This window comes from Dermacentor silvarum, chromosome 1 (genome assembly GCF_013339745.2).
Source record: "Dermacentor silvarum isolate Dsil-2018 chromosome 1, BIME_Dsil_1.4, whole genome shotgun sequence".
NCBI classification, from domain to species: domain Eukaryota; kingdom Metazoa; phylum Arthropoda; class Arachnida; order Ixodida; family Ixodidae; genus Dermacentor; species Dermacentor silvarum.
Window position 1 is genome coordinate 145857894 of NC_051154.1, and position 24491 is coordinate 145882384.

Sequence of the window (24491 nt, forward strand, 5' to 3'; positions counted from 1 at the left end):
TGTCCCGCTAAATTCGGGACGGTTGGCAATTCTAAATGCACAGTTTCGAGCAGAAATAACCGCGCGTGTGACGCCCAACACAAGATTTCGCCTCGATATTTCATCGTTTCGAGGAGTTACTTGCGTTTGGCACCATATAGAAACATCTCCTATACCGTCTCTTATTGTCGGGAAATCATGACCTCAGAGATTGCGCGCGCAGGCTTCAAAGCCTGGGCGAGCGACCTCAGAGGTCATGGTGAAACAATCATGCATTTACGCACGCCGAGATAACATACGGCTATTATGGAAGCCTTAAGACGGCTCCGTTTCTGACGTTATCGAGTAATTTAACGTGCACCAAGATGCCAGCACGAGCGCAATTATGCATATCGCCCATTTAGAAATGCCGGCACAGCTGCAGGTACTGTTCCTGCTAGCTCGTGCACAGCAACGAGCAGCATTAGTAGCTTTACTAGACCACTAAGAAAAATAAGAGCGGAATCGTGTTTCACGCAATAGCTTCATCACTAAAGGTGTCATCCGTTGTACGAATGTCAGCCCGATCAGATGAGCCGACATAAGCACAGCGGAGTATAGATCAAACAGTAGATCTCCTAAACGTTTGATAACGGCCAAGACCAACACGTGTGAGTTGATTGGACCTATACGTGCCATCGTGAAAGCGCTGAATTAGACATGCACGGGGAATTTCAGCTCTAACCGCTGCCCAGGCCGTTAAAAGCGAATATAGACCGGTACCCAAGCTAGACGGCTGGAACAATAGTGCGCTTTAGAATAGTGGAACCACACGTTACAGTTCCAGCTTCGCGAACACTGGGTCGCGCTACAGGCAACGGCCAGGTGCGGAGCGATGCGCGAATTAGCTGACGCAGTGAGTTCCGCTTTTGGTAATTTTAGTTTTGTATGACCCATTATTTGCAATCTAGCGATCTGAACCACTACGGCATATTAGTTCTGAAGCAGGCGGAGCTCTGAAGGCAGGCAGAGAGGCAAATCCGGGCGAGACTTGCCCGGACACGCGACAGAGGCAGCTAGGCGCGTCACCCAGGCTCGTATTCCCGAAAATTCTCGTAAGTGCCTTCTGCGATTGGCCACCCCCGATCGTCTCACTGTCACGGCGTCTGCTACCGTGAATGGAGGAAGTCGACGATTACGCCGGCCAATGAGAAGTCCCGAGAAGTAAGTGAAACGCACCACATTTAACGGCAGAACCTGTCGTTCAGCGTCTGCGAGGACCACCTCGCCTTATAGTCTCATCAGCTGAGCCACGGCATCACTGTACGGGCATATATGCCAACAAAATATGACACTGGGCCCAGAATATCGCGATAAAATAAACATTGAGCGCGTGACCGTCCCAAGCATATATTCTACCGGCTTCGGTCACCCGCCTTCTTAAGGAACGAGGAAAAATTGTTGCTTTACTCGCGGATAGCTTTCGGTGGCAACGAAGGGCAAGCTACGAAGCACGCGTGACGGCGATCCTGCGCATACAGCCCCATTCGCGCTTAGGTTGGGGATACAGGAAAAACAGATCTAATTTACTACAGCATTTATCTTACAAGGGCATAAAGAGTCAAGCGTTAATTTTACTACTTCTTGCGTGTTTTAGGTAAATTCGAAACCGTCGCAAGTGGGAAGCTATACGATGATCTAGTATCTGCTCCAATAAAGAGAGCGCCGTTATAGAGTGGCCTCTGGCGAACTCTGACGGACTACTTGGCGCAGTAACGCGTGTGCATGAGACTCGTCCCTGTATAGGGTTCCCTTCATTACCTCAGAAAGTTGTCCACGACTATATATATATCACTGGATTGCGTCTGTATACTTTGCGACTACCACGTGATGACGAAGATCCAACGACAATTTTGAGACTCCTATACCTCAATGAACTTGTGAATTCCAAGCAGGTTCGGTGTATACTAGCAGTTCTATGACACTCCAGTACAAGCAAAGAAAACCTCGTGACAACAGATGTGCGTCGGGACTAACACGGCTGCCACGTATACGCAGACCTGCTGTCATGCCACACGACGCACGCCGATATCGTGTACATAATTGAAGCGTACTAACTTTAGAAGCCCGGAATTGACCGGTGGTTTGGCGAGAAGAACGTTACAGCGCTCTCAGGATGATCGACATGGTTTCGAGATATTGACTCCCGAACTTCGCAAAGAAATGCATTGGCGGTCCAGTTGCTTTTATGCTTCAATGCATAATGCCCCTGACACACGGGCAAAAGTAAAGTCCTTTGCAGGAAATCCCTTTTGGTACTCCGAAGGACCCTTTGCAGAAAGGAGTTGCGCCGATGATACACGGCATCGCACTAACTTCTTTAGGTGGTTTTTCAGATGAACGTGAAAGAAAAAAAAAAAAAAAGCATTGCTTGTTAAAGCAGCAAGAGATAAAACATTTAGAGAGCTGCGCATGTAGATTACATTTAGTGATTGTAGAACCTCAAAGCATTTTTTCCCGTTTTTGATTGTTTATAATGCGCATATTCGGATTTCAACATGGCGGCGCTAGCGACGTGGTGCGAGCGTTTGAGAGTATAGCTAGAGTAAATATTCACTGTTCGACAAATCGCATTACCACTGAACATTTAAACATTTTCCAAGGTTAAAAAAAAAAAAAAAAAACCTACGGGGCACCGTAGTTGTGTAACACGTTTTCGTCTATTGATGAGTTGTACACGCTGTGTGCGAGACTACACCTTTCCGCTCGAAAAGTAGATGCCCGATCTTCTTTTCCGCAAAGGAACTTTGCCGGGAGGGAGATACTCCTTTGTCGTGTGTCACTGCGCTTGAACGCCTTTCCGGTAGATGTCCCCTTACCTAAAGGACTTTAGAGTGCCCGTGTGTCAGGGGTATAAGACGACGCTTTGTTAAAAAAGTTGCAGTGGCTTAGCTCGGCTATGCCAGGATATACGTAGCGTTAGCAAAGGTTCAGCTGATTATTCTTAGCTTTCCTGGTTGTCTCCTACGCTCAACCGCTAATTGCCAGGCAACTACTTCGGGATCCGATGAGTCAAGCTTCTCCGTTCTTCTGCGCTGTTGAGCAGCATTTGCGCTCTCCTTCTCCATGGCTATACCACACTGGCAAACGCCAGTCAGAAGCGCAGCGGCTCCAGCGCAGTGTCAGACGGCGACTGCACAGCGAGCGCGCGCCGGCGCCAGTGCGTCTACCACGACTACGACGTCACTCCTCTGGAATGCGCAGACCGGCGGCGGTGAGTCGCGCGCGGCGGCGGCGGAGTGCGCGAGAGGTGCCGGCTCCGGTGCGCAAGCCGTGTGACATCACTGATCCTTGCGCATGCGCAGCACGGCTCTTGATGTGCCACGCGAAACGGGCTTGGCTAGGCCAGTGTAGCTAACGCTACAAAAAGGGAAGTGGAACGACAGTGCATTTTTACCGCAGGTTTGATGGCGCATATCTTGAAAATGTTGTCATCCACATAGGATTGTTTTAAAATCGATATGCCTAACAGTCTCATCGGCTACATATTGTGAAATGCAATATGCACCGTAGGTAATTAGCGAGTTCTTGTTAATTAGTCAATTATGCATTTCGATTTCTCGCGCAAGTAATGTCAGCCTCTTCGTGTAGACCAGCTCAAGGCTTCTGCTATCCGCCAAAAACGATTTCTAAAAATTGGCTATAATCTTCGCAGATACACACGGTATTGACCCTTTACGCGGAGCAGTTTGTTTTTGAGAACCGAGATGGCGCTCACGGCGGCGCGCCATACCTCTCCTCAGCGACTGCGCACGAATACGAAACCATTACCGCTTCTGCCTTGCTTCTGTGCGATCAGTTGTCGGAAATGCAACCGAGTTTTTGCTAACACACTGTGCTCCAATCATGATAGATTGAATAATGTGGATTGACGACGTGTGTAGTAGTTCGCTGCAAAAATAGTGACAGGCATGTTAAGGAACGGAATGAATGTGTGTGGCCAAGTTCGCGGACCGCTGCTGCAACTGTCCGAACATGTTACTGGCACTTCGAGATGTACGGCTTTCCTCGAGGATACATAAGTTTGCTCATCTGCCAGCCTTGTATCGCTAACCTTCAAAGAAAGGGCTTCATCCCCAGAACGTCGGCAAGAGTGAGTACCACTCGTTAAACAATGACAAAGGGAGTAGCGCCACTTAATTTCCTGTCACAGTAAGTTTCACTCACGTTATCTATACACATATGTCCCAAATGGCAGGAAAACTTACGCCCACTCTATCGCTGACGTATCAAGAATAAGTGAATGGGCGCACACTTAAATATATGCGCACTGTATACACACAATAAATGACCGACTACACCGATGGTGCACGAATGGTCGAAGCTGAATGTTTCGTGAAGGTCCGCAAGAGTAAGCGAGTTACTAGCTGCTGTAATATATATTTGCTACAAGGTATTACAATGTACAATACAGCTACGTTTCAAGCCTTGTGCGCAGCAAGAACAAATCTATCGGAACTGAGCACACCCGCGAGCGATTAGGCAGAAAATAATCAGATAGTGGCCGGACCGAGGAACTTCACTTAGTCAGAAACTGACAAGCCACTGCTTCAAAATACTTGTCGAATAAAGAACAAAGAGCAAAACACACTAATCCTGAGTGAATTCACGAGCGGAATGTTTGAATAGCTTGGAATGCATGTTTAGCCCCGCTTTTAGAATAAGCACCATATTACGCTGCTTGCGCCGTTTGGACATAGCTTAATCAGCTCCGAAAGCGCTGTTGCATGTTCTCTGAAGCTGTGATCAAAGTTTCGTGTCCTGCACCTAGTCACCGTCTACGATACCTCCGAAAACAGAGGTTTTCTAAGCCGCGCCGGCGTCATACACTTCCATTGTAAACAAGGGGCCAACGGAGGCAGTTGAGGCAAGGAATGGACGCGTCAGTGACCAAACATGGCAGCGCCCACGGGATCGCCGCGAAAAGGGTCAATATATACGGGGTGATCAATTTTTAAGTGTTACGGAATTTATAAATATCGCCTGTGGCCGATGGTATCATTCTTGTCCTTGAGCTGGATTATTCAAAGAAGCGGACATTACTAGCACGAGAAATTGCACACACATATTCGACTAACAAAAATTCACTAAGTTCTGAATTACTTCCTTTCAACACATTGCAATTTACGAATTGTAGCCGGTGAGATTGCAAGGCGCCACTTGAAATGAATAACCAAGATGCCACCTGTTCCGAGATATTTCCCAATATGTGGGACCGAATACAAGGGCGTTCCAATTACTTTTGTGCTTCAATGCACGAAAGAGCGTTTTGTTTAAGTGGAACAGTGCATTTTTACAGCGAGTTTGATGGCGCATATCTCCCAACTGGTGTCATTCTGGAAATTCATTGCAAGTGGATACACCTTGCAAACTCACCGGCTACAATTCGCAAATTTAAGTATGTGCCATACACTATTTCATTAAGAAGTTAATTTTTGTTAATTAGTTTAATATGTGTCGATTTTTCGTGCTAGTAATGTCCACCTCTCAATCCGGCTGAAGGAGTAGATTATGTTGTCTGCAACAGACAATTTTCAAAAATTCCGTAAGGCTTAATGATCACCCCGTATATAAAGCTTTCATACAATTGTACTGCTAAGAGGCAATAGTTAACGCAGTATCCGCGTGTGTCAACTTGCTACGACAACGCGTCTCGCTCTACTCCTGCCCCTCGCCGTTCTACTGAAAGCTGTTAACGATGCTATATCGGCGATTATGCCAATGATGGACGAAACGAATGGAAAATGAAATGGGTCATTAAAAAGTGCGGTACATCCCCGTAAGGGACTGCGCGCCTGACACGAGCTCACTCTTCACCAAACGACAACCCTCTCGAAGAGCTGCTGTGTAGCCGCAGAGAGCGAGTCAGCTGGAGCAGTGCCGGCTACGACACTAGACAGCTTTAGCGTTTTTACGGTCCGTTTAGCTGCTGAGCAGGCGGAAGCACGAATGCGCCCTCCGCTTAGCCGCGAGCGGGCTAGCGGAGCGAGAAACACAGTCCGCTTACAAGCTGCCTAAGAGGAGCGTTGCTGCCATCTTTCGCTAGCGAAGGTGGGCGATGCACTCGCCCTCCCTCGCGCCTTCATCGAAGCACCTTGCATCGAGGCACCAGCACAGCTAACAAAACGTCGTCGCCGCACTGGCGTCAGAAAGGATTAGATGGGATTCAGAATGTAACCTCGCTGGATATCACGTGGCGTTCACCAAGTGTCGACCCTTTATTTTCCACTCGATAAAATATACCGGTAACGCATTACAAGCACCCGTCTAGATACTTCATTAACAAATAAGTTATATACGTTTTATTTTGTCAAAGTAACAAACCGTTTTTTTTTTTTTTCCCTACGCGGAATATAGTCAGAGGCCGCTGCAACTACGAAAGGTCCGCTCCGCTACGCTACACGCATAACTAAAACGTGAGAATCGCCCGCCGCTTCGCTGTGGCTTAGCGGGTCAACTCGGAGCGCGAAGCATACCGTAAATACGCTCAACTAAAACACTCTACTGTTGGAAGAGTCCGCCCGTGCGCGCTGCCCCTCCTCCCCGTGAGCGCCCCCACGCCATCCCTCGCAAACGCGGACAGATCGCGCATTTCTGACTCGGTTTTCTTGACGAGCTGCCGGATGTAGCGGGCGCTAAAAAAGCGGCGTATCAGAAACTCGTTTGCGCCCGACGCACCAGAGCGTGGTGGGATGGCCAAATTTCGCACCGGGACGACCGCAGGCATCGGATCGATGGAGCACCGCACATCGCCCGACGTCCGCAATGGGGCCGAGCGCCTTTTGTGTCCTACAACGCCGCTTTCCAACACCCCCGCGTATCGCGAAAGACAGCGACGCCAGAAACGCCCACAGCGGTCGCTCACACTTCATTCGTGCAACCGGCAGCTCGACGCCAAGCGTGCGCCCCGCAGAAAGCTGGGGCGGCGGGATGCGCGCCAAAGCGGGCGCGTAGCGCATCACTCGCGTCGGCAGACGACCGGGTGAAAGCCACACACACAGCCCGATCCCTTCTGTCACCCATACAGTGACGCACATGCGGCGGCGAGGCAGACTGCCGGCCATTTTGAGATTGTTTCAGACTTTCGCAGGCCGCACCGGAAGACGAAAATGGATAGATCGCAGAAAGGACCGATCAAAGACGCTAACCAGCAGCGAAATGGCGCGCACATGTGCAACGGTGAAGCGCAAATTCTGCGGTGCCGTCACGATTATGAACAACGGTCTCTCTCAAAGGAAATGCCCCACACGCAGCCCGCCGAGGAGACGGCGCGCCCCATTTCTTCGCGAGGGTTCGCGACAAACGGAGAGCCACGAGCAAACGCGCTGGTCATCGCGTGCTCGGCGACCGCTGCCTGCCGGATGCATGGGCCGCGTGGGCGGAAAGCACGCTTCCCGTGGCTCCGAGAGAGGTGGCCCCGTTTCACGCGAGCGAGCAGGTGTTTCGGCGCGCCCGTCCAGCTGCCAGCCGCTTCAAGAGAACCGGCGTCTCCCCCGCCAGCATGCACAGGCGCGTGCGCCAGCGGGTGACAGCTACGTTAGCGGATTCTGGTTGAGGCCGTCCACCGCTGATCGATAGGGTCCCAAAACAACATCAGCCATGCCGCACATAGTGGGGGGCTACCACCTGCAGGGGTTCTTTACCGCGCACCCAAAGCACGGCACAGGAGCGTTGCCGCGGCTTCGGCAGTCAGCGCAACGCCATGAGAGCATGTACTATACACTGCAAAAGCGGAAACGCACAACGCTCGGTGCCAAAGGGCAGACGCGCTCCGTCCCTCGGGAATCGGATGGCGCGCTGCCGGGCGAAGTCATCATTAGTAGCCATCTGTCAAGTCGCTTTGCCTTTTCTTTCCACTCTCGGATCGCAAATTAGGTTGAAAAGACCGAGGGAAAGAAGCGCCCGAAATGCGGCCAGGGGCCGTGGTGAAGACTAAGCCCCGATCGATCCCCGGACGGCAACGAAATCGCAATCCTTTCGAAAGCGCTCCTCCCGCGGCGGCACATGACGGTTGGTTGGCATTAAACTTTAGGTACGCCCCGTGACTTGTCCGCCGCCGTGCTGTACTATATACACAGCAGCTTCCTTATCAAAACACGACCAAGCATCAGCTTCCGTCGGCTGTCCCGCGATAAGCGCAAATACATGCAAGCGCTGCCCGATAACGTCGTGAGCTGCGACCAAGTGCCAGCGCGTGCCTTGGGTTATATGGCGCCGCAACGACGGCCCGGGCGCATATCTGCACGCACTTATGATTTAGCAAATTAACCTCTTCTAGCCTGTTGTGGTGATTTTGCGACATACCGAACCTGAGTCTAAACGGGACGCTAATTAGGCGAGAGAAATTGAAATTTTGACGCCATATGCGGTCATCCACACACCTTGAGATTAAGGGAATACCCAAACTTGCTGATGAGGACCTTCCTAGTACCCTTCACGAGATTGGCGCACTGTTAAATGTTACCATCTCGAAAGATGTTGAAAAGTGTCACCGTGTACCTGCAAAAAATGCCACTTCAATGCCGAACATAGTAGTGCAATTCAAGAGCCGCTCCAAACGCGATTCGGTGCTTCAAAAAGCAAAGAAAATGCGCATCTCGATCTTGGCCACTCCTCTAACACGCCTGTGTTCATCAATGAACACTTATGCCCAGCTTTAAAGCAACTTCTTGGCATGGCAATAGCTAATAAGAAAACAGCAAACTGGAAGTTTGTGTGGACGAATGATGGGCGTATTCTTGCGCGGAAAGATGAAAACTCGCATGTTCTGCACATTCGTGAAGCATGTGACATTGAAAAGATTGCTTAGAATCGCTGTGCGCTGTTGTGGTGCATCTTTTATTTCGCAATGGCGGTATCACCTCGTGACGTCAACAATCTTGTAGCAAGTCGCTTTCGCGACAAACTGCTGTTTTCATCTAAACATTCGTTCAGCACGACACAAGGAAGATGAACTATCTGCTTTTTTTAATACCTTTTCTTTTACTTTTGACATTATAATGATTACGGAGACTTGGTATACTCTATAAGACCAGGTTTACAGGCAAGATAGTTATAACACTTACTTCCTCAACCGTACAAAGAAAAAAGGTGGTGGCATTGCCATGTTAACAAAGAACGGTGTAGACTCTCAGATGGAACCAGAATTTTCTTTTATTAATTCTGACATTGAATGCTTAACTCTAACGTCACGAAATTACGTTTACTCTGTCATATACAGACCACCTGATTCATCAGTAAATAATTTCACCAGTGTTCTTGAAAAATTATTCAATTACGTAAATGACAACTTAAGACTCATTCTTGGTGGTGACATTAACAACAACGTACTGGAGTCTTCTCCCCTCGTAACTGAGTTTGTGGCTACGGTTGTGTCAAATGGTTACGAGATAGTAACAGATACCCCCACACGTATCACACCAAATTCGGCAACTTTAATTGATGTTTTTATTACCAACATAAACAAAGATAACGTGGAGTCAGGTGTATTGTGTTGCGATATGAGCGACCACCTAACACTTTATTTTATTACAGACAGTGCTACCAAAAAGCCCACGGAGTTACTGACTAGAACAGTTGAAGACATCACGCCTCTTACCTTAGCTGATTTTAGCACAAGTCTTTCTCAAACAGATTGGAGTACAGTCTACCATTCAATAACTGCAGATTCAGCCTCCGAGACATTCATAGCTATCCTTAAACAAATTTATCTTAAGCATTTTAAAGAATAGGTTGTAAAAAAAATGCCGTAAAAATCGAAAACCATGGATAAATTATGAATGTTTAAAAATAACCAAAAAGAAAACGAAACTTTTTAGAAGGTTTTTAAAAACTAGAGACCCTATCAGACCTAAAAACATTTAAAGAATTCCGCAACAAAGTAAAGGCGTTTATTAGGAAAGAAAAGAGAAATTATTCAAGTCAACAATTTGATCCAGATTGCTGCAATGGGAATGCAAACATCTGGAGGAAGCTTAATACGTTACTTCACGGGACACCCATTTGCTCAGGGAAATAGATGGCCAGATTGTTAAAGAGCTTGCCGAAAATTTTAACCACTTTCTCATAAACGTTGTACAGCCAACGGTAACTCGTGCAGAGACTACAGAAACAAACAGCATTTTTTTCGGACCAACCGACGATTAAGAAATAGTCTTGACGTTCTCTGCGCTAAAGAACACCAGCGCGTGTGACATAGACGGCTTTCAGATATCTCCGATCAAGCATGTAATCCATATCATAGCTCCTGCGCTCACTCACATTTATAACCTGTCTTTATCAACAGGCTGTTTTCCAAAACAAATGCAGACGTCTGCTGTCACTGTGCTATATAAAAAAGGAGACAAAAATGACCTTACGAACTACCCCGACCCCATTTCTATATTACCGACATTTTCAAAAGGCTTTGAAAAAATTATTTTTAAAAGAGTCAAACTTTTGCACGAAATTTCACATAACAAAATCACAATATGGTTTCATGAAAGGCCAGGTCCACTGAGACTGCTTTACTAGCCCAAAAAGAAATTCTAAAATCTTTTGAAGATAAACTCTGCATTGGAATCTGTAGATTTTTCCAAGGCCTTTGATCGTCTCTGTCATTACACTTTAATTGAAAAACTAGAAATGTATGGTATTCGTGGCATCCCACTTTCACTCTTGAAATCATACCTTAAGTGCCGATTGCAATGTGTAAAAATTAACAATTACTTCTCTTCCCTTGAGCCGATAACCACTGGGGTACCACAAGGTAGCATTTTAGGGCCGCTGCTTTTTAACCTATACATCAACGATATTGTAAAAATTAGTGATAAACCTAAATATATAATCTATGCCGATGACACTAGCATTTTCTTCACTGGGTACGATATGGGTGGATTGACTACACTTATCAATGCTACATTAGAGAGCCTAAATGCACGGAGTGAGCAAAATTCATTAGTCATTAACGCATCAAAAACAAAAGCTGTCATTTTTCACTCGCGGATGCAGATTACTTCTCCAGGTGATGCCTTACGCTTAGGTAGTGCGACGATTGAAATTGTAGAGACGGTTAAAACTTTAGGAGTGTTTTTTTTTAATTGTATAATGTCATGGGGAACCACAAATTAAGTTAATAGCCAGTATTTCCAAATGTGTAGGTATACTTGCACGACTGCGTTCCTGGCTTCCAGTTTCCGTTAAGGTAACACTTTATAACAGCTTGTTTTTATCGCATGTCAGTTATTGTTTTTTGGTATGGGGAAGTACAACAGCAACGAACATTAATAGACTATACAAACTACAGAAAAAAGGGATTAGGCACATTGCTAATGTTGACTATTATGCGCACACGGGTGAATTATTTAAACCGTTTAACATTATTCCAATTCATCAGCTTTACGAGTATTACCTAGCAATAAGATATAAAATATCCCTGCTCAATAGCAATCGCGCTTTTTTGGATATTTTTCAACTAGAACCATACATTATCCCATACCCTACTCGTCACCAACAACACTGGATCATTCCATTCTGCAGAACACACTTTGGCCGACAAATGCTTCGCTTCACTGTTCCTGTTTTATTAGACAAATTAATTAAAAAAAGGATAATAATTGAAGAATGTGGCACACGTGTTATTAGGGAAGCACGTTTATCATGAAATCAACGCAATATTATTTATCACTAACTAAACTTTCAGTGTATATTGTAATTTGTCCTCATGTACTGTGTAATTTAACCGTAAAGGAATCTATCTTTTCAGTTCGTGATGAATCTGTGTGTATTATAACTTGTAAAATATTAACCCTTTCTTACTATGAATGAATTTTGTTCGTCTGTCCTCAATGCTTCCCATGTATCAGGGAGGCTCGGGCTCCCCTCAAGTGACTAATGTCACTTTTATCCCGAGCCTGCCCTCATCCTTGAGATGAAAATAAACTGATTTGATTTGATCCAGCAGAAACGCGTCAGCATGTCGCCACCTCTGACTTGGAAAACAACGCTTTGCGCATACTGCTGCCAACGAAGTCATCACTCCAAGAAACGCACGCGGCCGGATCCATTCAGGTGCATAAACTGAAGTCTCCATATCTGCAACACCGGCTGTTTTACAGGCTGCCATAACATGCGAGACGGTTCCTGCCAAGTCTGAGTGTTCAGTGAGACAACACGCGAATTTAAAAGCAATGTTTTGTGCTGCCACCCGCTTCAGTTTTCTATAAACGAGTCTAGAAATCTCACCCCGGGCATTATTTGGTGTGAGATTACTTTTGGATGCTCTTATCTCGCATGCAAGAATCTAACTAATTAGAATGTATTCATCAGGAAAGAAAATTCCGTATATACGAGAGATTAAGATAATTTATGACAAATAACCATTTTTCCAAGGCAACAATTTTAAAAGTAAAAGAGCGCGCTCCCGAAGAACACAGCTTGTACAATCAAGCCCACGCTGTTTGAAGCGCTGTTGATTGCACAAGAAAAAAAAAAAGGGGGGGGGGGGGGGGGGAGCTTCCTTAGAGGCGTCGGCGCATGAAGCTTCGATTTCTTGCCGCAGGGTAGTACCTGTCGACGATAACGCATGCATCAGCTAGGGGACGTATTCTGAATCGTTCCACTTCGGCGATAGTTCGCCTTTCGCCTTCAGGCGCGCGCTGATTGGCTGGTTGAGCAAAATTGAATGACGTAGGGCTCAACCAGCTCATCCAATTTTGCTAATATCTTTGTTTTAGAATACGGCCCCAGGTCTCCAGATGGCCTAGCCTATACGCGAAGGTATACCCATAAAGCTTCTGGAGGCGCTCGCCATGACCTAAATGGCAAAGAAGGAAAAGCTACGCGGCACTTTTTTTTTTAATACAAGCATAACATCGCTGCGAAAAGTTCAAATATAAATGCGACATACCACATTAGGAGCACCGTTGCCGCCACCTGATAAATATGCTACGTCGTGCCCGCATGAACACGATCGAGCCTCCATTTGCAGTAACCGCCGTTCGCGTAGATACACTGGGGACGATTATGAGCAACGATACTGCGAACGCACGGGGCTTATGTGCTTTTTTTTTTTTCCATTTAGGGTGAGGCGTGCGTAAGATTTGTAGGGTCGCTCGTGAAACTTTTCTTGCTAGATACATAGCTGCCTGCGGACATTAAAATTTGTAAAATTGCCGTGGCCGTGACACGTTTGCTCTGAGCACACACCTTTTTATGGGATACACGCACGCTTTATTAACGATCATTTACTTTTAGACTGAATATTAATTTTTATATCACTGACTCTACCGGCAACTTATAGTAGCCGTTTTCGCCCTGCTTTTAAAGGGCAACTCCGGAGATTTTTCGATGTCCGCTGACCGTATTAAAATTCTGAATATGCGTTCTTTCTTGCACTGCGATTATCTGTGCCAAACGATATGACTGCGAGTCATTTAGTTTTCCTGAAAATGAATTTTAAAGATTGGTTGTGTGTTCCCCCGGCTCATGCCTACGAATGTATGACATTTTATTGGCCACCCGGTGTTTGTGACGTCAGAGACTACACCGCCACTTCGCTCGGAAACGGCGAGACTGGCTCCTTTTTTCTAGGAGACAACGGCCGACAATCGTCGTTTTGAGAGACGCGATAACCGGTGCTTCTGGTCGTCTTGCCGCAGCGCAATGCGTTGAAGCTCGGGGCTCTTCAGCTGCCTCGCGCGGCGGGTCAAAAGCAAACGGCGATCCTTCGGCGCTCATATCGTCGCTGAAATCGCCGCTGTCTAGCTGGAAAGGAGCGGGAAAAGCTACCCGTGTCGTCAGAAGACATCGCCAGCTTCGCTTTTTGCCGTTAGCACCACGTGTTTATATTACGGTAATGTATGTTCTGACGTCATCGACTAATCGTATAGACGTCACAAAAAGCAGCTACCCGTTTCTGTTTCGGTACCACGTTTATTGTTTATATAAAATTATTGATGAGTTTCTAAGCAAATTGAACCAGCCTGCCCGTGACAGGACTGTCAATGTCATTTGAAAATGACAATATTCGAGTATGTTTAAAAAATAACGCCGGAGTTGCCCTTTAAGGAATTTCTCCGAATTAACTTGCTCGAAGTACCCCTCTATAGCATACGGCCACTAGTCCTGCCACAATAGGACGACATGGACACTATTAAAAATGTTCCCTTGTATGCGTTTTTCGTCATCTTGCACCGCCCCAATCTTCCGCACCTTTAAAACTTCACGAAGTAAAGAAAAATCATGGGATTTTTACGTGCCAAAACCACCATTTGATTATGAGGCACGCCGTAGTGGGGGAATCCGGATTTATTTGGATCACCTGCAGGGTTCTTTAACGTGCACCTAAATCTGAGTGCATGGGTTTTTCTGCATTTCACCCCCACCGGAATGCGACCGCCGTGGCGGGGATTATTCGCGAACTGCAAATAAACTTAACGAAACATTCGTAAATCGTAAAAAAGAGCTCGAATTTATAAACTTTAAAAAAAATCGGGAAGATTGACAGGTATGTACAGTCTGTAGGACACTTCGGGGAAAACTCGGAGCGCCTTGCAAGGTGCGCCGAGTTTTCCCTTAAGTGTGAAACAGACTGTACATGCTTCACTGTCGACCATCTCCATTTCACGTCTTAACCTCTCATATAGGCCGAATTTCTTTTCCAGAAGAAAGACACTTGAATTCCAGTAAAGGCTCATTCACACTATACATAGTTTTCACGGACGTCAGAACCGGGGCATATGGGATAGGTGGCCGCCATTACTGGCGCCGGCCTTTCCTGCGTGTGCCGGGTGCGATACTTTCGCGTTGTGCGTGTTCTCATATGGTACAGCGTCGGCAATGCCGATGTGTGCCATGATCGGCTGCAGTGCGAGAGGCAAGTCCGCCGCACAGAAAGCGAACACGGAGCCAGGAACCGGGCTGTACTGCTTGCCGAAAGTGATAACTCGACAATTCGAGCGCACGAAAGTGTTGTCGGAGGAGCGTCTGCGTCTCTTGCTCGCTCGCATAAACAGGATAAAGATGCAAAGAACCTACTTTTTACGCCTACATTTAACCAGAGTTACAGAAGGCCGTACACTGTAAACACAAATAAGCCTGAATGGGGGTTTCTATGGTTTAATACCTTTTAAAACTCCATCGCCCAATACATTTACTCCATCACCATGGAGTAAAAGAGCATAAAACCATGATTTTACCTCCTTCCCGAAATGATGGAGGAAAAAAAAACGGAATGACCTGATATCACTCCATTTACAAAATGGTGTTTATCAGTGCGAAAACCTCGTGCCGTGAAATGGAGTGAAAATGTATTTCCTCCGTGCACTGTAAACACAACTTACAGGCCGCATAGGTAAGAGATACGACGCGCAACGTTTTTAAACTACTCGGCGCCAAATCTTATTTCATCAGCGGGAACGTATTCGATATAAAAACGTGAATTCAATCCCAACACTCATAAATGTAGTAAAATCAGTCTTAAAATGGAGTTTTCTTCCTCACGAGAAATCTCATATGTAAATGGAGTAAAATCGAGGCTAGAGCGGCAGTCGCATACTAGGCACAGTCGTGTCCTATACGGCTCTGCAATTTTTTTCTTCTTTCGTGCACTTCAACTCATGGATACTACTTTGGATAATCAGCGGCCGTTTCTACAAGCCTTTGCCGTCACCGTGGCAGCAACGACATCTCGATAGATTCCGACCGCCTCGTCGACGACGGCATGAAGACGTGATTTTAGGCCTAACATCCATCGACACCTGCCCTAGGCCGGGCAGCCGCCATGTCATTCACGCACGCCCGACTAGCCTCGTCCAGCGGAGCCAACCTCGCATCAGTCACCTCAGGTGAAACGTGGTGAACGTGGTGAAACGATTTTTCGTGAGCGTTGCAGATAGCTAGTGGTACTTGCATTCGGAGTTGCGGCGTTTACTTGTGCTCTAGTGGACGCCTTGGCGTGCCAGAATAATATTGTTCGAGAATGGCAGTCGATGCTGTATGAACCAGCTGAGCCTGAACGTTTCGGCCGTCGCGTTACGTGTTACACGTATCGAAGGAGGTGCCTTTAATGTGGCGCTAACGCTTTCTTTAGCAAGTCGCTTTAAGCTGAGAATGCCATTAGTGCGGTCCGTTATTATGACGATATTATTATTATTATAGAAAGTGGGCGGGCCGATATTATGACGAAAAAATAGCGTGTCTGTGCTTGGGTGAAAGTGCGGGAGGAAAGGGCGCGTGTGCACTTTGCTTGAGTGTATGTGCGCGTGTGTGCGCACGTGCGTTTTTACTGTGTGTGTACGTCACTGCTTTTTCGTGAAATTTTACGCATGAAAGCTTTCATGTGTGTCCGTGTGCATATAGTTTTGCTGCAGCACCGCTTGCAGCAAAACTATATTCCCGGGTTTTGACATCGGTCAGCGCTCAGGCAGGCACAGACGCGCCACTAATTCCAAGGCGACGCGAAGCATGGGGACTGCAAGAAAGTTGGGGAGGCGAGAACAATCGCCGTCTCTCGTCACTCCGACAGGCGTTTGACAGGTTTTGTGGACACTGACCCCACCGTAATGCGGCGTGTCCGTTGTCGCTAGCGTGCCTGCGTGTTCTCCCTCTCCCGGCGCGGAGGATGCCATTCAGGCACCCTAAAAGTGGTATGGTCAATGGGCGCGATCATAAACTTGCACGTCGGTTTGGCAGCAGTCAAATTTTCTGTACGTGTCGTTTGGGCGTGTTCACTTGTTGACATCTGTCCTCAATAATTTAGGAAGAATCCAGCTCCATCCAATTTTGAAATAAGGGATTATCTACGGACTTCTCACAATGTCACATATTGAGTAAAAACCGTTTGCAAAAGTGTGTAGGTCGGCTGCCATGTTAAGCTGTTTTTCTTTTTTTTTTTTTTGTAAGTGGATTACATGTCTTGTTTTAAATGTGGTTCCCCCCAAGTTAAGAAGAGCGATAGTCTGTATGGTTCACTCGAGTAATTAAGTTGTTGTTACAGTTGGCTGCACATCGTTCTGTCATTCAATGTTGTCCGCGCTTCCTTTTATCAGTACATCAGCAGTGTGTTGTTGTCGTGCGCGTTTGTTTATTGAATGTGCGTTATGTTGGACTCTTGGCCTTGCTGATGTATGGTATATGCTTTATATTATTGTTAATTGATATCTATCATTTCAAGCAACATGCTCTTATTACGCGTACTTTTCTTAAAATTCTGTGTTTCCCTCTATGTTTTGTGTCCCGTGTGATGTTGTAATGCCTACAGATAATAAAATATACATTATACCGCTATCCGGAAAACCGCATTTTATTTTCTTCATTTAATCATAACGTGCGTTGAAATGCTAACAAGAAATACATAGGCGAGAATATAATCCTGTCAAGTATAATGATCTAGTGGTATAAAGAAAAATCGCCGTGCCAACTTGAACCTTGTGAATGTCACATACTCTCGCGTACGTGAAAGCGCAAATGCGGTCGTTTTATTTGTGCTGAATTCGCGTTTCGATTTACGTTATTGAACAGAGTTGACTAGCCGAGAAAGGGAAGTTAGATGGGTAGATAAATGCTCTTGCTATAATTCAATTTTATATTAGTCTCCAGTAAAGTTTTATAAATACATTCAAAATCTAACTAGGAAGGTGGAAAACAAAATAAGCTATGGTAAAGGTTGTTACCGACACAAAACATAGCATCTGCACTACTTCATCAGTCATTAATAAGTGTCATAAAGGCACGGCACGAAAGCTGCTGCTTCAATTCATTGCAGGAAAAAAAAAGTATAAATAATGTTGAAGGATCTCAAGAAACTGTCTTCAGAAATGGATTGGTATTTACTCCATTTGCAACACCTCAAGAACACTTTCCAGAAATGAAGTAATATTCACTCCAATTTAAACACTTAAAGACTCCCTCAAGAAATGAAGTAATATTAACTCCAATTAGGATACCTAAAAACCCCTTCCGTAAATGAAGTAATATTCACTCCAATTGGAACACCGTAAAAACTTCCGAGACAAATGAAGTAAATTCACTCTTATTTGGACACCATAAAAACTCTTGTGAGAAATGGAGTTAACTAAAACTCCATATGAATGGAGTATATTAAACTCTCATTCGGGAATGCGCTAGGCGACGAGGCATTTACTCCCCTCTGGGATTATTTGTGTTTAGTGTGTATTTAGGTATACGCGAATAGCGAAATAAGGTATGTTGCGTCGTACACAATGCCTGGCAGCGTCGATCGAGCATTTGGAGCAGTGAGCAGCGCACGGTGCCGTAATGAACAGCTAACGAACGAGTTGATGCAAATGGGTACCGTGTTAACCGCGTTATTCCAGCAGTACGGATTTACAAATATATATTTTTTTAATGTTTGTAACCTTACCTCGCCCAACACGACGACGCGCTTGGAGGGAGCCGAATTGCTGTCATGCCGCTTACGCGCGGCCACTTGTGAAGTAGTTGTTAAAAATTAAATTAAATTATGGGGTTTTACGTGCCAAAACCAGTTCTGATTATGAGGCACGCCGTAGTGGGGGACTCCGGAAATTTGGACCACCTGGGGTTCTTTAACGTGCACCTAAATATAAGTACACGGGTGTTTTCGCATTTCGCCCCCATCGAAATGCGGCCGCCGTGGCCGGGATTCGATCCCGCGACCTCGTGCTCAGCAGCCCAACACCATAGCCATTGAGCAACCACGGCGGGTTTGTGAAGTAGTTGTGAGCCTCAAGAGACCTGTATGATTTCATTTCAGTAAGCCGTACGTGGTTCGTCGACAGCACCAAATAACTGACAATGTCAGCATGCATCGTAACAGGTAGCAGGTCGGTCCCGCCGCACAACACTGTCGCACATACGCGTACTGATTTTGCTTCGTAACGAGCAGGCCCACCAGCTCGGCAAAACATGGGCAGAATTCCATCCGCCTGGTCGTCATTGACCACGCGATAGTTCGCAAAATCAAAGCCGAAAGACTGCACAGACGGCGCTCACGCGCGCATCGGTTGCAGAGCTCCTACGTGGCGGACGACCGCTAGCAGACGGCGCTGTGACGTCGCGTGAAAACTAGACACCGATTTTGGTCTGCGACTGTTGGTGACAGCAGTTTACAGGACGGAAAACGCGGTCGCCAACAGTCGGCACACCAAAATCGGTGTCGTGTCGGCCTAGTGTGAATGTGCCTTTTGAACTTGTGCGCGAGGTACCAACATTCAATATTACTCTCACGCCATTTGCTACCTCGGGTGAGATATGTGGACTAGTTTAAAGAAAACTGAAACGGGCATCCAGCACAGTTATCGGGACCATAGCGCTTAGGTGACGCGGACAAGGACGGACGGCATGATAGCGCCCGTCCTTGTCCCCGTCACCTAATCGCTGTGGTCCTGATAACTACACCAAAGCAAATAGCCCAGAAGTATTAATTGTGCAATTTTCTTATTTTTGAAAACTCTAGAAGCGGCCACAGAAGAGATGCCCACCGCTTTTTCTTTCACGTCATTTGTTTTTGTTTTTCTCAAAACCAAGATTTTGCTCCGCCTCATGTTACGCAAACAATAACGTTTTTTTTTTTTTTTTTCTGAAAAAATACTGAAATCAAATTATGTTCACGCATTGCTCACACAGATGTATGACTAGAATCAAAAAATAGATGGAAAATTATTCACATTACAGCTCATTTTTAACCAGGTGTGAAAATCGCATACCTTTTCGTTAGAGATATCTGATTACCATTGGCCCTTCGCTATGCAAGAAGCCGAGCCGGCCAATGGTGACAGCTAATGCGCCGGCCACAAACAAGCACATCTTACGAACGGGACATGACTAACCCACCCCTGAATCGCAAGTACAACTCTCACTTGGCCAACTTGGCGACACAGGACTTCGTGCGGAGGAAATGGAAAACCACGCTGTTATCGTTCAGTGACTCATGCGCGGTACATGTCGACGATTTGTCATGGGGCAAGAGCGCGCAGCTTCTTTAAATGTTATGGTTCAACTGTGCGTCTCGCGACATGGCCACTGCGGGTGGCCACGTGCACACGCTTCGCGCCACGCGGGACAAAAGCGGCCGCTGGGGAGACTTGCGGGCGGCAATACCACCGCTAAACTGGTCGGCGCCCGTTTATTACCGGCGGCAGTGCGCCGACAAAGGAGCCTCGGGGGTTCGGCGCCGCCGGCCTAATCAGGCACGGCGTCTTGCATAACGGAACATGCGCGCGCTGCAACAAGGAAAACGCGGCCACGCAGTGCAGGGCGCGGCACTCCCGGCTGCTTTCTCTTGACCCAGACGCCGATACTCGCGGACTGATGGCGAGCAGCAGCAGCCGAGCCGCGCAAACGAAATCCCCGCGATTAAGTCGCAAGAAGTCGAGCGAGACTATGGGCAAGAAACGAATAACCGTAGGCACAGCGGTTCTCGGTTCCCAAGGTGATCCTCGTTTAGTCGGGCGAAAGGGGGACAGAGGCGCGCGTGACGTGTAGTGCCGACTCTCGAACACGCGGGGCCTCGCAACGTCGCTTCTCACCAGCGCTCAACAATATCGGCAACACCGTTCTTAAACATGGATCATCGTGTTGCCTAAAAAAGAAAGTATGCCTTCGTGCATTACAGGCGGTGTTTAGTTTCAGTTCGATACGTATACAAGCAGTTACACTGAGTGGCGTACTCCTTTGAAGGCGCTGTTTGATTCTCCCAGTGCTTCAGGCATTTTAACATCTACACATACTGGTCGCGCTGGCTCCATATCCGGATCCAACAATGACGGCAACACCAAGCTTCCAGAAAGACACACTACCAAGAACCCTGTCCTGTAGACAAGCACACGTTGTAGTAGTGCACCTTAAAGAACGTCAGGTGGTCAAAATTAATCCGGAGCCCTCCACTACGGCGTGCCTCATAATCAGAACGGGTTTTGGCACGTAAAACCCCAGAAAGAAGAAGCACACGCTAGACGGACTAGACGGATGTAATAATACGGTAGTATGCCGTGGGAAGCCGTGTGTAAGCGTGACGGGGGAGAAAAAAAAAAAGGGGGGGGGGGGGGATGGTGGCGCCAGTTTGGCAACCGAGAGAGCACATCCCGTTCATTTCCCTAAAAACCACTCCAGGTTCATCACACATGGAAGGAGAACAATACATACGATGAAAACCATCGGCGATCAAGGGAGGGCTCATTTCGCAGCCAGTCACCATTACGCCTTGTACTTCGTCCCTTTCCTACACAAGTGTCCAAGAAGAGCTTGCGGCGCTACAGGGAACGCGGAGTGCATGTGAACGGGCGAGCTGACAGGTACAATCCGAGCGCGCTTACTGAAGCACACCTTTGCAGCAGCAGAAACACCGCTACTCTGCTGTGCACACAATGGAAAAACGCATATCGGTCACTTTAGGTCAAATTCAAGGGCATCACCATCTCGGGCTGTTGCTACGAACACCATTACCACCGTCGACATTTCGCGGATACGCCATTCTAACGCAGTCGCGCAACGCCAAAGACGGCCAGTCAAACCTTCCATGTCAGCCGGGCCTTCCGCGCCTAAACACTGTCTATCGCCGCCGTGCTGCCGGACAGAGAAGGTGCGTCCAAATCGGTCGCCCCAGGCACAGCACGATGTGGCGCTCGGGCGCCGTCCGACGACGCTACACGTGGGCTCAGTAAGCCGCAAGGTAGAGCCGATTGTGCGTTCAGGCCTTGAGATGCGCATACCGCCACTAATGGTGTGGAGCCGCGAGATCAGCGAGCTGTCATAAATGTCGCGGAATAGCAGCGCAGACTGCTGGCGTTAACGGTGTCCCAAATGCTCAAAATGTATGCAGCCCCCAGCCCTAGCTGTCCTCAAGGGTTCTTATGCGCAGGGACGGGACTCGGCAGACGGTACGAGCGTCGTGTGAAGCACTTACCAATACTAGTCACGGCGTGCTGCGAAGCCGAGTCTGTTTTCGCCCATGCATCCTCGACGAACGTCACAGTAGCGAGTGGTCGCCGATGGCCAGCTCGACCAATCACTAATGCGACGAGCCAAAAAAAACGCTTAACAAAATTGAAAAAAAGAAAAATCGAAAGGCAGCTTTATTGAAATCCCGTAGAATTATCTGACTGTACTACCATAAATGTACTATTCCGGGCCTAGAGTATGCTCTTCTACCCGATCTCAGGCGTTAAAATACGCACTCAGTTGTGCACAACGGTGCACAGCTGAGCACCGATTCTTGCAGTGATTGACATGTAACTAAGTACCGATTATTTAGAAAACATGTAGACAATGCGACAAGTCGCGCGTACTCTGCGTCTATATATTATTCTGTCGTACTCGGTCAGCGTACATCAAAAGTTTTTCACGCTCAGGGCATCAAAACGCCATCGCACTAAACAGCCAGCACGCTTACCGCATATTTACAGGGGTGGGGTGACAAATTCAGAAAAGAGGAGGGGGGGTTACATTTTGATACGCCGCTAGATTACACGGCTACAGAGCCGTGAGCACGGCGATCTAACCGATTTAGGAGTGAATACTGAAGTAGTGACGTCGGCTAATGTTGCAGTGGTACTTGTAGTCAGGCAAAATAACGTCTACACCGTAGGTTTTCCTAACATCACTGTTCGAACGAAAACAATCAACGCCTACACGTAAACAAAATTTTCGCGCATTTTATCTACTTTGGTGCCATATTCAAGTGAACAGAGCGGCTTGCTTGTTTTAGCAACAGCGCGAAGCAAACCGATTGCGCGCAGCACTCAATAGCGATGGTCACGCGTGAACCCAAGCGATAAGGCACTAGCCCCTTGCGAATATCACCGGCTGAAAACCCTGTGTATCTGCGGAACAAAATGGGTCCATGGGATTAAAAGAACAGAGGGCAAGTGCTAGGCGGTTTGCGCGGAAAAGGTGTTTACCTTTAAGTGATATTTTATTTTGTTTTTCATTTGTTCTACAGAACTCCAATAACTAACGCCGATACAACTTGGCCGCCACGCTAAATGAAACACGGTCGAGCCCACGCCACGTTACTCAGCCCCGGAATCATTCACAGGAAAAGAAAGCCGTACAAGCAGCGACAAGGGCGGTCTATCCGGTGTTTGCTCACGCGAGATTAGTACGCATCAGCTTGGTTCAGTGGAGGCTTGAATATCTGAACGAAAAACACTGCCGTTGCCGTAACCACGTAGTGATGTCTTCTAAATAGCAGTCAGAAAAAATAGTAACAACCACGTCCCGTTTCAAGCGCGAAGGCGACTTGACGAAGCCAACTCAATACCTGTCGTACGACCACCTGTGGCCAAGCGGCACGTACACTTCCCCAACTGCCACCACAGAACTTTCTTCAAACGCTGCTCGCACACTTTCGAAACGTTTTGCTTCGAACAAAACTACACTATGAGAGCACATCCGCACTGCGTTCCCACGAAGCGACAAGCAAAAAAATAGTACTCCCGAAAGTAACTTTTCGCTTAAGTTAAAAACTTTGTTTTCTCACCCCCCCCCCCCCCCCCTCCCTTCTCATCCAAGACTTACCTAAGAGCCGCTGCCGTTTGTTTCTTTTTGTTAGGGTTAGCAACAGAGACTGTACTTGACGCGGACAGTTTTCAAATGCTTGCAGAAACACTGTCACACACTTCCGACGCCGCACGGTCCTCGCAAAACACCAGGCGCAACTCTTGCGACAACTTTGACACCGGACTGAGCCGAACTCACAAGGAAACGACTGACGGAGTAGCGCGAGCCACCCTGCCGCATCGACCACCGACTCATACAGTACCGAAAAATGCCTGCGGCGCCATTTTGACGGCGGTGTCATCTGGCGGTGGTTGAGCGGACGAAAACCGCGCGCAAGCTGTGTCGTCTGCTACCGCTGCGCGGCGGCGTCTGCTAGCGCCAATCACTGTCAGTGAAAGGTATACCCATTAATAATCATAATAGATGAGATGACATATGGCAAATGAGATGACAATACTTTGATTTTATAATGGCGATAAAAATGTATCTTCAAGTGTCACAGAATATTCCGCTTTTCTCAGTTGCCCACTTCTCGATTTCTACACACGTCATAATATGCGAAAAATAATTGGTTACAACATCGCGGCTGTCCGGAAAAAAAGTAATAGTGACAATTTCTATTTTCGGTTCGCTGTCGAGATTGATTATTACATTAGGATATCATAAGTGAAACGAATCAGAGATAAGCGAAAACGTCATCAAAGTAGCGAGTTGCATGTGTAGCAAAAAAAGAAAAAGGTCAATGATCCGTAAAATATAAGTGCGCTTAATTTCATGTTCTCCCACGCCCTATCGGTAGCTAAATGATTACGCATGTGATGACTCGGAGGCGCGCCGAGCCACGTGCACAGGTAATGCCAACAGATGCACCATTTGTAAAGCTTGGTCAGTAATTTCGAAGGATTAAAGAAACTTGAAATAACATTTTTTGTATCCCAAGAAGATGCTGCTCTGAGCGCGGGAGCATATTTCAGCGTCACATTCATGACATGTGA

General features: G+C 47.1%; 1 protein-coding gene across 1 annotated transcript in view; it reads right to left on the reverse strand.

The window, feature by feature from the left end:
* Positions 1-23775, reverse strand: part of LOC119436202 (protein phosphatase 1 regulatory subunit 16A-like) — a 328401-nt gene extending 304626 nt beyond the window's left edge. Inside the window, exon 1 of the mRNA XM_049656213.1 lies at positions 23515-23775. The gene's annotated coding sequence lies outside the window, so the exon portion shown is untranslated. The remainder of the gene's footprint in view (positions 1-23514) is intronic.
* Between the last annotated feature and the right edge of the window lie 716 nt (positions 23776-24491).